The following is a 10,000-nucleotide window of genomic DNA, read 5'->3' as shown; positions in this document are numbered from 1 at the left end:
CGTCCGAATGACAAACTTTACTTCTGCAGGGAACTGGTTGATGTAATTCCCATGTTTCTCATAAGTCCGAGTACTTTCCAATCCTTCAGGATTTATCGTTAGGGATAAATTATGTTAACTGATTTTAACAATTTATACAGTTCATTTTTTCTTCTTCCTCATTGGTTAATTAATTATCTTTTTTAATTAATAATACACATATTTTAATCAAGGGGAAAAAATAAACGTCCAAATCGATTTTCTAATTAATACCTGAACACGCAGACTACTAGAAGTAAGTTATACCTGCCAGTCCCGAAATCACTTAAATAACAATAAAGTATAGTCTTCATAGCAATGACAGGGTCTATTGTAGATTATATAAATTTTAATTGTAAATAATGGCTTTACTTACAGCTGCCAAAGTTAAGTATTACAGTTCAATAATGTTGGACGGAGCCCCTGTTTTTTAAAGGAATCTAAAATCGATTTTAAGAAATGACTATTTCTGCCTGTGCGTTTCAAACTATTGTGCTGTTAGGCTGTATAAAAGTTACCATTTGTCCCAAATATGATAGCTATCTTTAATCAGAGTTTTTCTATTATCTATATTTGATACCTCTTTGACGTATTTCGGAAAAGGCCTTTATAACGTTAACAGACTGATATATAACCTGATTAAGAGATTGGAAAAAAAAACAGCCCAGCCAACTCCTTGTCTATGCAACTATTCTCTCACACACATCTCTTTCTTACCCCCCTCTCTCTCTCTTTCTCTCTCTCTCTCTGTATATATATATATATATATACATATATATATATATATATATAGAGAGAGAGAGAGAGAGAGAGAGAAATATACATGCATGTGCGTCTAATATGTTTCCATTACCCCATTTGGAATACAAAATTGTGTAATGGTGTATTAAAGATATATGTAGCTTCTCTTCCAATTGTCGGATTGTAATCATGTAACATCACGCTTCATTTTCGTTTTAATGGATTAATTGTTTCTATTTTTTCTGATGAGTTAAGGTCATACTCGATTAACTCATTCATATAAGAATTAAGCTATTGATTTTGCGCTACGAAACAGATACCCTCAAGAATTGTAAGAGTCAACTTCATTATAGCAATAACTTATATGTTCAACATCACGAGTTATAAGATGTTCAACATCATGAATATTAGCCTACACTTTTTTGTAATTTATTCTCTATGTTGCTCTAAAATAACATTGAACTTCTGAAACAATGATTGGTATACATTATAAGAACATATATCTCGACTGCATCATGTCCATACGCCTCACTCTGGGAATAATTAATTTGCTACGTTTCTCAGTGTTTAGACCTCTACTCTCCAAGCTGAACCTGCAGAAAAAAGACAGATTTTACTCAGAGCTCCGCTATATACTGCGGCGCACCCTGCAGCTGATTATGTGATAATCCTCGGCGACTTTAACGCCAGAGTAGGCTAGGATGCAGTTCCCTTGAGAGGAGTGCTTGGCAGACATGGCTTTGGCAACTGCAAGGAAAATGGGTGCTTGCCGCTGGAGTTTTGCATGGAGCTAAAACTCGTCATCACAAACACCATCTTCCAGCATAAAGGCATACAACCTGGAGACATTCACGGTTCAGAAATTGGCACCACATAGATTGCATTCTAGTTCTCCAAAGAGACGCAGATATATCTTACACACCCGCGTGATGTCCAGTGCAGAGTGCCATACTGACCACCGTCTAGTGCGTTGCAAAATCCGGCTACACTTCAAACCTAAACGAAGGAAGGATGAGCCACCCAGAAAAACGTACAAGCTTAGCAAACTACAATCAACTGAAGTATGAACTGTCTTCCAGCCAAACATGCAGTCCAAGTTCCAAAATGTCAGCGGTCCAGAGTAATATCCCTTACCCTAGCGATTCTAGGATCAACTGAAAGCAGCCATCTTGCGGACATCTGAGAGTCTCCTAGGGTTTTGCACTAAAAATACCAGGATTGGTTTGAGGAAAACAATGAAGAAATACGAGAATTGTTGGAGAGGAAGAGATTAGCCCACCGGACCTACTTGTCTCGCCCGTCATGTCCGCTAAAGCGGAGCAGCCTTCCCTCACATCTGTAGCAACATCCAGCGCATGCTTAGAATCTTAAAGAACGGGTGGTGACCTAACCTCGCAGTAAGAACACAACAGTGCGCAGATGCTAGTGACTATAGACCTATTTATGAAGCCATAAATACAGTGTACCGCTCCACGCGTCGCGTCCAGAGTCCACTGTGTAGTGCGAACGCAGAAGCTCCTCGCGGATGAAGCATCTATCGTAAACCGTTAGTCTTAGCATTTCCAAGTTCTCAGTGCTCACTGGGTCATTCAGGACTCAGCAATCCTTTGCATCCCTCATTTGCCAGCCAAAGTGGAATTGGATGAACCTTCTTCCAGTAAGACCTCAATGTGACCATGAAACAGTTTGTGTGAAAATGCAACAGGGATCGACGGGATCTCATTAGAGATCTAGAAATATGGAGATCCAGCGTTGCAGAGCAGAGTCCATGAGCTCCTTGACTGCTGTTGGGAGAAAAGAAGAACTGCCACAAAACCTACGTGATGAAATCATTGTTACCTTGTACAAAACAACGGTGAAATGTCAGTCTGCTCTTACTACAAGGGGATCACTCTGCTCTTCATCGCAGGAAAAATATTTTCCCGTTTGCTCTTAAGCATACTAATAACTTCCATCGCAGAAGACCACCTCCCTGAAATCCCAATGCGTTTTTAGAACAGAGGTACCACGGACATGGTATCGGCCTTTATACAACTGCGAGAGAAGTGTCGGGAACAGAACCAACGGCTCTACGCGACGTCTGTGGGTCTGACCAAGACATTTGACACAGTGAAAAGGAAAGGGCTTTCGCTGATCTTGAAGGTCTTCGTCTTCCCGCAAAGCTCCTCAACATAGTAGTTCACTTGCAGAATTCGAGGTCAGCTTGGAAAAGACGGAAGTCCTCGCCACATCACCATTGGTGAGACTAAACTGACGACCGTTCATCGGTTTTCTTATTTGGGGTGTACCATAACATCTAATGCTACACTCGAGATGGAAATAGACAACAGAGTGTCCCAGGCAAACAGCGATTTTGGCAGATTGTACAATAGGTTAGCAAAAATAGACACTTAAAAACTTGCAACCAGTCAGTGTGTACAGAGCCGTAGTACTCTCCACCCTTCTGTACGGCTCTGAGTCATAGACAATTTATCGCCACCAATTACGACTCCTCAACTTTTTCATCAGCGTTTTCTCCGCACCATTGTCGACATCCACCGGTGTGACTATGTAACCAATGTTGAGTTCATTAAGTGGGCGGAAATCACCAGCATCGAGGCTATGCTGGTGAAATCAAAGCTACGTTGAGTCAGCACGTATCCAGAATAGAGGATCATCGCCTGCCCAAGATAGTCCTATATGGCGAACTCTCTACTGGCTGTCGTGACAGAGGTGCACCTAAGAAAAGACATAAATACTCTCTGAAGAAGGTCCTCGGTGACTGCCACATTGACCAAACTTAGTGGTCTGATCTCGCTGCTGACCGTGCTACCTGGCGACGTCCTGTCCACCAGCCAGTCGCCTCTTTTGATATCTCCCGCACAGAGACATGCCGGTGGAAGCGCTGCGGGAGGAAGATTTGGGAAGCTTCAGCAGCTACACCTGATGCGAGTTTGACGGCAGCCGCCGTGGCCAATCCTGCCTGTCCCGCATTGGGCTCGTCAGCCAAAAGCGTGCCTGCAGTCGGAATAATAATAAAGAGATAATCACTCTGCTAAGAGAAGATCCCATAAATAGATCTGTTTGGTGACTTAAATATCCAACATATAAATTGGCTTTGTTTCCCAGGTTACACAGATGCAGCGCGACGCTCTCTTTATACATTCTCTATAGATCATTCTCTTCACGTAGAGATCAATGCCCCAAACTCGCCTACCAAATCATAAAACCAAGAATATTCGCTTTTATGCCTACACTTAACCAGAGTACTTGCAGTATTTCGTTGATGCTAGAAACTATGGTATTAGAGGGTATGAGAGAAATAGTGACAACCAAAATAAAGCATGCTGAAATATTCAGGGAACACTTAGAATCGCAAAAGATAGGAAATCGTAGATTCAATAAAATATATTATAATGCAGTAGATAAAGTGGAATCAGTTATTTTTCCATTATCAAACAACCAGAGGATCGAATATGCGGGTACCGGGAACGGCTAGTCTAGCGATTTACCTATAACTCTACCATAGATTTTACAAACAACTGTTCCCAAATGTCCCTAAGCTGACTGAAGCCACACTAAATGATGAAAAATTACCCCTCCTAATATCCGCGTATCATAAAAAAAACCTCAAACTCTTCCAAGGTGCGTAAGCCTCATCTAATCTCTGCGATTATTATTACAAATTGCTCAGCAGAGCTTACCCTGTAATTTTATATTTTGTGGCACCAAAAAGGCTTAATACAATGTTGTGTGTATTAATACCTTCTATAACAAGGTACACGAAAATAGATGTGTTTCATATTTTATCTCTATATTCATGTATGTGTGAATGCGTGCATGTGTATGCGTCGTATCATTTAGTTGATCATCTAGTGTGTATATTTCTACATTTATGCAAGATTTTTGACAGGAAACGATTTACGTGGATGTATCGAAACAGTTGTAGACAAACAGCCCTTTTTAAATAGCACAACACATACATGGATCATTTCTGAACATTTATTTTCATGATCCGCCCGTTATTTTCAGAGATTACACGTTTTTACAACTTGGCTGCCTGAAATGACGCGGCTTCTGCGTCAGGAAGACCGACATCCGAGTCGTCCCTTCCTTCTGATGTCAAGCTAACGACTGCCTAGAATCTCCCCAAATCTACATACATCTCATCACGGGTTTCATACCAACAACTTATGTAACCCTAATCTAGTTATTTGTGTATGCAAACCAAAAATAATGTTTACATCAATTTTTTTATTTTCACATTCCTTTATAGATGCCAATCATTTTTTCCAATTTAATTGTGTATGTTTCTAATCATAATAATTGATCCAGCAACCTACCTTCGCTCCAATTAATAATAATAATAATAATAATAATAATAATAATAATAATAATAATAATAATAATAATAATAATAATAATAATCATGCGTTCATCCTTTGCCCTGCTTGCCACAGATAACACAGATACTACGCTTTGATCACGGCCCAAATGGTAACAACATTACACCTTTCCTAGCCATTATGTATAATCGGACTTGCGTATCTTTTAATACACAGTGGTTTAGTCACGTCGCTGTAGTTGTAAGCGTAAACTCATTTCAATGTTCACCTATTGAAATGTAATTTCAGCAACTTTCGTTAAGTCTTGTTTAACGAATCCAGCTTCCAACACTGCAGTCAAGCCGTTATTTGATTTTTGCATTATCCGCCATTAAAAGCTTCTAACACCCAGCCTCTTTGAATTATGCACGGTAGAGAGAGACTAACCTCTTCGAAGCAGCCTTGGCAATGCTCTCAATGTATCTGATCCAACTCATATTCTCTATGCACAGTTTTTAATAGTGATCATAAACATGTACACGCTTCGGCATTAACTAAAATGAAAATGTTGATATTCCGTAAAACAACTTATTTAAATTATCTTTTCTTAATAGCAATGTTTCGTACTTGTTCCTTTTTATAACACCTTTTGATTTCTTTAAAACATCTTGTTAGTATCTGTTGTGCGGGTATACCCACCCTTATAATCACTAAAATGGACTTATCCATTAGCCATATAAGCAGCAAGTATAGACCGCTCAATGGGAGCTATCCGGATGTCGTACAGAGACGACACCCCACGGACTTACTAATCTTCCTGTATCACTAACCCTGTGCTGGATATAAATGTTCTTCGTATTCTCACCAGTCGTCGTGTTTTCCTACGTTCACCTTTCCAGATTCCACTACAGTAACATTATCATTTTATTTAAATTTTTTATCTTCTGCCCCAACGATTAACAATCTAAACTATTTATAATTGCCAACTCCTTACGGTCGATATTCAGTATTACAGCGCGAAAATAAAGTCTCCAACCAATCACCTACTTTTATTAGAATTTTAATATGAGAAAATTAGAAGCTTCAGAATCACGTGAATTAATGCGTAAAGGGCTCTCTGATGTTTGGTTATAATTTACCGGATTTATTCAACATATTCTCTTGGCGTTTGCATAGCATTAAGATCAAAAATCTATCCGGTAATTTTCTGTATAAAATGTCTTTTGTCTTTCTCATAATAACCTTCAGTGTGTAATTTCTATTAGTTATTTTTTTTTATTTTTTGAATAATTATCGTTTATGTATCTGAAGATCATCTTGTAATTCACATATTTCTATTGCACAAGCAAACAACTTTGCCCAAGATCATCACTGTTTTTTTTTGTTCAAGTTCTGAGGTGAAATTATATGAGGAAAAAATAAGAGTTTTAGAATATTATAAGCAATATTTGGGCTGACATAATAGCACAACATAGGAAAGCGATACTCTCTCTATCTCTCTCTCTCTCTCTCTGTCTCAAATGTAGACAAATATGAATATGCACATATATAAAAGCATAAAGAGCACACATTTCTCTCTTTCAGTATATATATATATATATATATATATATATATATATATATATGTGTGTGTGTGTGTGTGTGTGTGTGTGTGTGGATACAAATAAAATAAAATAAAAATACGAATGATGGTTGACGTTATGTAGTTTTGAAGAAAAAGAAAAACCGCATGAATTTATAAAATACTGATCAACGTTTCGCCCCTATTGCAGGGAACATCCTCAGGATATTAAAAGTAAACTTGGAGAAGAAGAAAACGATCATTGACCATCCGTAAGTGAGAAGCAACAGTGTTAAAAAGGTACCGAAAATAGGAAGGGAAACTATAAATGTGTGTGTATGGGAATGTTGAGTTATTCAATGTATATATATATATATATATATATATATATATATATATATATATATATATATATATATATATATATATTTTTTTTTAAATACGTAATTTAAATACCTATGTACAAGCTTTTTTCCTAATGTTATTCATTTTGTTTGAATTTTTTAAGAAACACGGGTTAGGTCCAGAGAATGAATTAACTAGGATCTGTCTTTATATTCTGTTCTTTGATTATTAGTATCCCTATAATAAGGGCTAAATTGTAGAATCTTGTTTTTGCGTAATTGTATTAGTGTTTCATATCAGTGTTGTCTGTTAAGTCTTCTTTTGGCCCTATCTGTCGCGAATTTTATAATTTTCGCCTGATCTAAGTTAACTGAATTATCGTGTCCCGCACAATGGCAAAAGAGTGCATTTAGGGCGTTACCATTCCTTATATCTCTTCATCGTAAAGTCTTGTTCTAATTTACGCTGTGTCTCGCCTATATATGCTTGCTTGCAATCGTTACATGGACACTTTACGTAAGGGTATTCAGAGATAATGCTTGCTTTTTAACCGGTTTGGGCCAAATATTTTAGTTACAAATATATAAATGTATGTGCGTATGTATGTTTTTATGCCGCCTTAAACCTTCGACATAGGTTACAACTTTTTACAAGATCAGTATCGTTTTGAAGATCGGCCTTTAAGACGAAAAATATCGACAATTTGGCTTAAAACATTAATATCTTCAACTTAAACTGGGTATTTTCTACAGGGGGGTGCTTTTTTCGCCGATATTCATCGCCGAAAATCATCCTCTCCTTTCGATTGTCTAGCCCTTATTAAAACCTGCGTCACTTCCGTTTTGGCGGTGGTCGTAACATCAAATACGTCAGGTTTTCCCCGGTTTCTTCCACCTTCGCGTTACGGGTTCGAGCCTACCTTCCGATGCCCACTGTTTTTTCTCAAGACACACATCATAACACCCGGGCAACGCCGGACTGAAATGCTAGTATATCTATAAAAGAGAACGTATCTGTGTGTCTGTGTGTCCGTGCGTGTACATTTCCTTACGCGATTACTCTGTCAATTTTAAGTCTACAGATTCGAAATTTGATATACAGGATACTGAGATTTGTGGAAAGCTTAGCAATCCGTTTTTGGCCAGAAATTAAGCTGTTTAGGGGTAAACTTCAACAATTTGACTTTTGAGAGCTATACCAAACTCCTCCGCCAATTTTCGGTCTGAACATATTAAATTTTAAATATAGATTCCATGGGCATTGATCTAAATTAATAACTTAATCTGAACTCAAAGAAATAAATGTTGAGGGGTAATAATAGGGGTATAATGTAACAATAATTGACCGTATTTTTTTTTTTTTGCTCAACATACACTTCCACGCACCCAGGCAACGCTGGGCTGAAATGCTAGTGTATCTATAAAAGTGAAAATGTCTGTCTGTCTTTTCTCTATGGTAGTTAAGAAAGACTACAGAAAGGCATTACTTTGCATATTAACACTTTTTAATGTATACATATTCACATAACCTTACGAACAGTACATAGGATCCGAGCACAGCTGGGGGAACTGCTAGTATATCTATAAAAGTCAAAGTGTCTGTCTGTCAGTATGTATGTCTGTCCGTGTACATTTCCATACGCAATAATTCTATCATTTGTCAATCTACAGACTGGAAACTTGATATACTCTGTATTGAGATTTTGGAAAACATTCATAATCTATTTTCTGCCAGAAATTTGGTTGTTAAGGGGTGAAAGTTCAACGATTTGACCTATGAGAACTCTACCAAAGTCGTCCGATAATTTTGGGTCCAACCACTTGAAATTTTAGATATAGGTTCCTTGAACATGGATCTAACTTAATAACCTAAATTGAGTCCAAAACTAGAAATGTTAAGGGAGCAAATAAAACAAAAATGGACCTAAGCGGTCTCGACCAAATTACTCACACAATTTTTGGTCTACACATTTGAAAATTTACATACAGGGTATTTAGAGATAGAGCAAGTTTTTAATCGGGCTGCGTCGAGAATTTGAGGTACCAATGTATAAGTGGATGTATGTATGTTTGCATGTCTGCCTAAATCATTCGACAGAGGCGACGGATTTTCACAAGATTAGTTTTGTTGTTAAGCTCAACCATCAAAATATATATAAAAGTGAAAATGTCTGTGTGTATGTCTGTGTGTGTATGTCTGTCTGCCTGTCAGTGTACATTTCCCTACACAACATCTCCGTAATTTTTTAGTCTACAGACTCGAAATGTGATATATTGCCTACTGAGGTTAGGGAACATCTTGCAATTCGTTTTCCCAAAATTTAGACAGAGGTTCCTAGGACATGGATCTAAATTAATAACTTGATTTGAGCCCAACACAATACATAATTGCGTCAAAGTCTTTAAAACATTACCACTGCGGTCTCTACCAAATTACTCAGCAAATTTCTGGTGTAAACATTTGACACTTTAGATAAAGATTATTCAGGAATAGGGCATGCTTTTTCATCGCTGAGTGTCGACCATATTTAGTTTCCAATATATAAATGTATGTATGTATGCATGTCTGCCTAATACTTTCGAAAGATGCAACGGATTTTACTAAGATCAGTATTGTTTTGAAAGTCGACATTTCAGACGACAAATATCGGAAAATTGGCTGAAAACATTTATATATTCACCTTAAACGTGCACTTTTCTACAGCGGGGTCGCTTTTTTCGCCGTTATTGTCGAAAGCATCCCCTCCTTTAAATTGTCTAGCCTTAATTTAAACAACGCCACTTCCGGTTTGGCGGTGGTGGTAACAGAAAAGACGCCGTTTTTTTGCCCTGTTCTTTTCCTCCTTCACGGTAGGTGTCCGAGTCTGCCTTCCTATTCCACTTCTTTTTCATACACATCTAAAAACCCGGGCAACGCCGAGCTGAAATTCTAATATATATATATATATATATATATATATATATATATATATATATATATATATATATATATATATATATATTCTTATTCGGGTTTTCTTTCGCAAATATTG

The sequence above is a fragment of the Euprymna scolopes genome, chromosome 12, assembly GCF_053919585.1.
Source record: "Euprymna scolopes isolate OS-2025 chromosome 12, ASM5391958v1, whole genome shotgun sequence".
NCBI lineage: Eukaryota > Metazoa > Mollusca > Cephalopoda > Sepiida > Sepiolidae > Euprymna > Euprymna scolopes.
The sequence above is the reverse complement of the archived record's forward strand: the minus strand, read 5'-3'. Positions refer to the sequence as shown.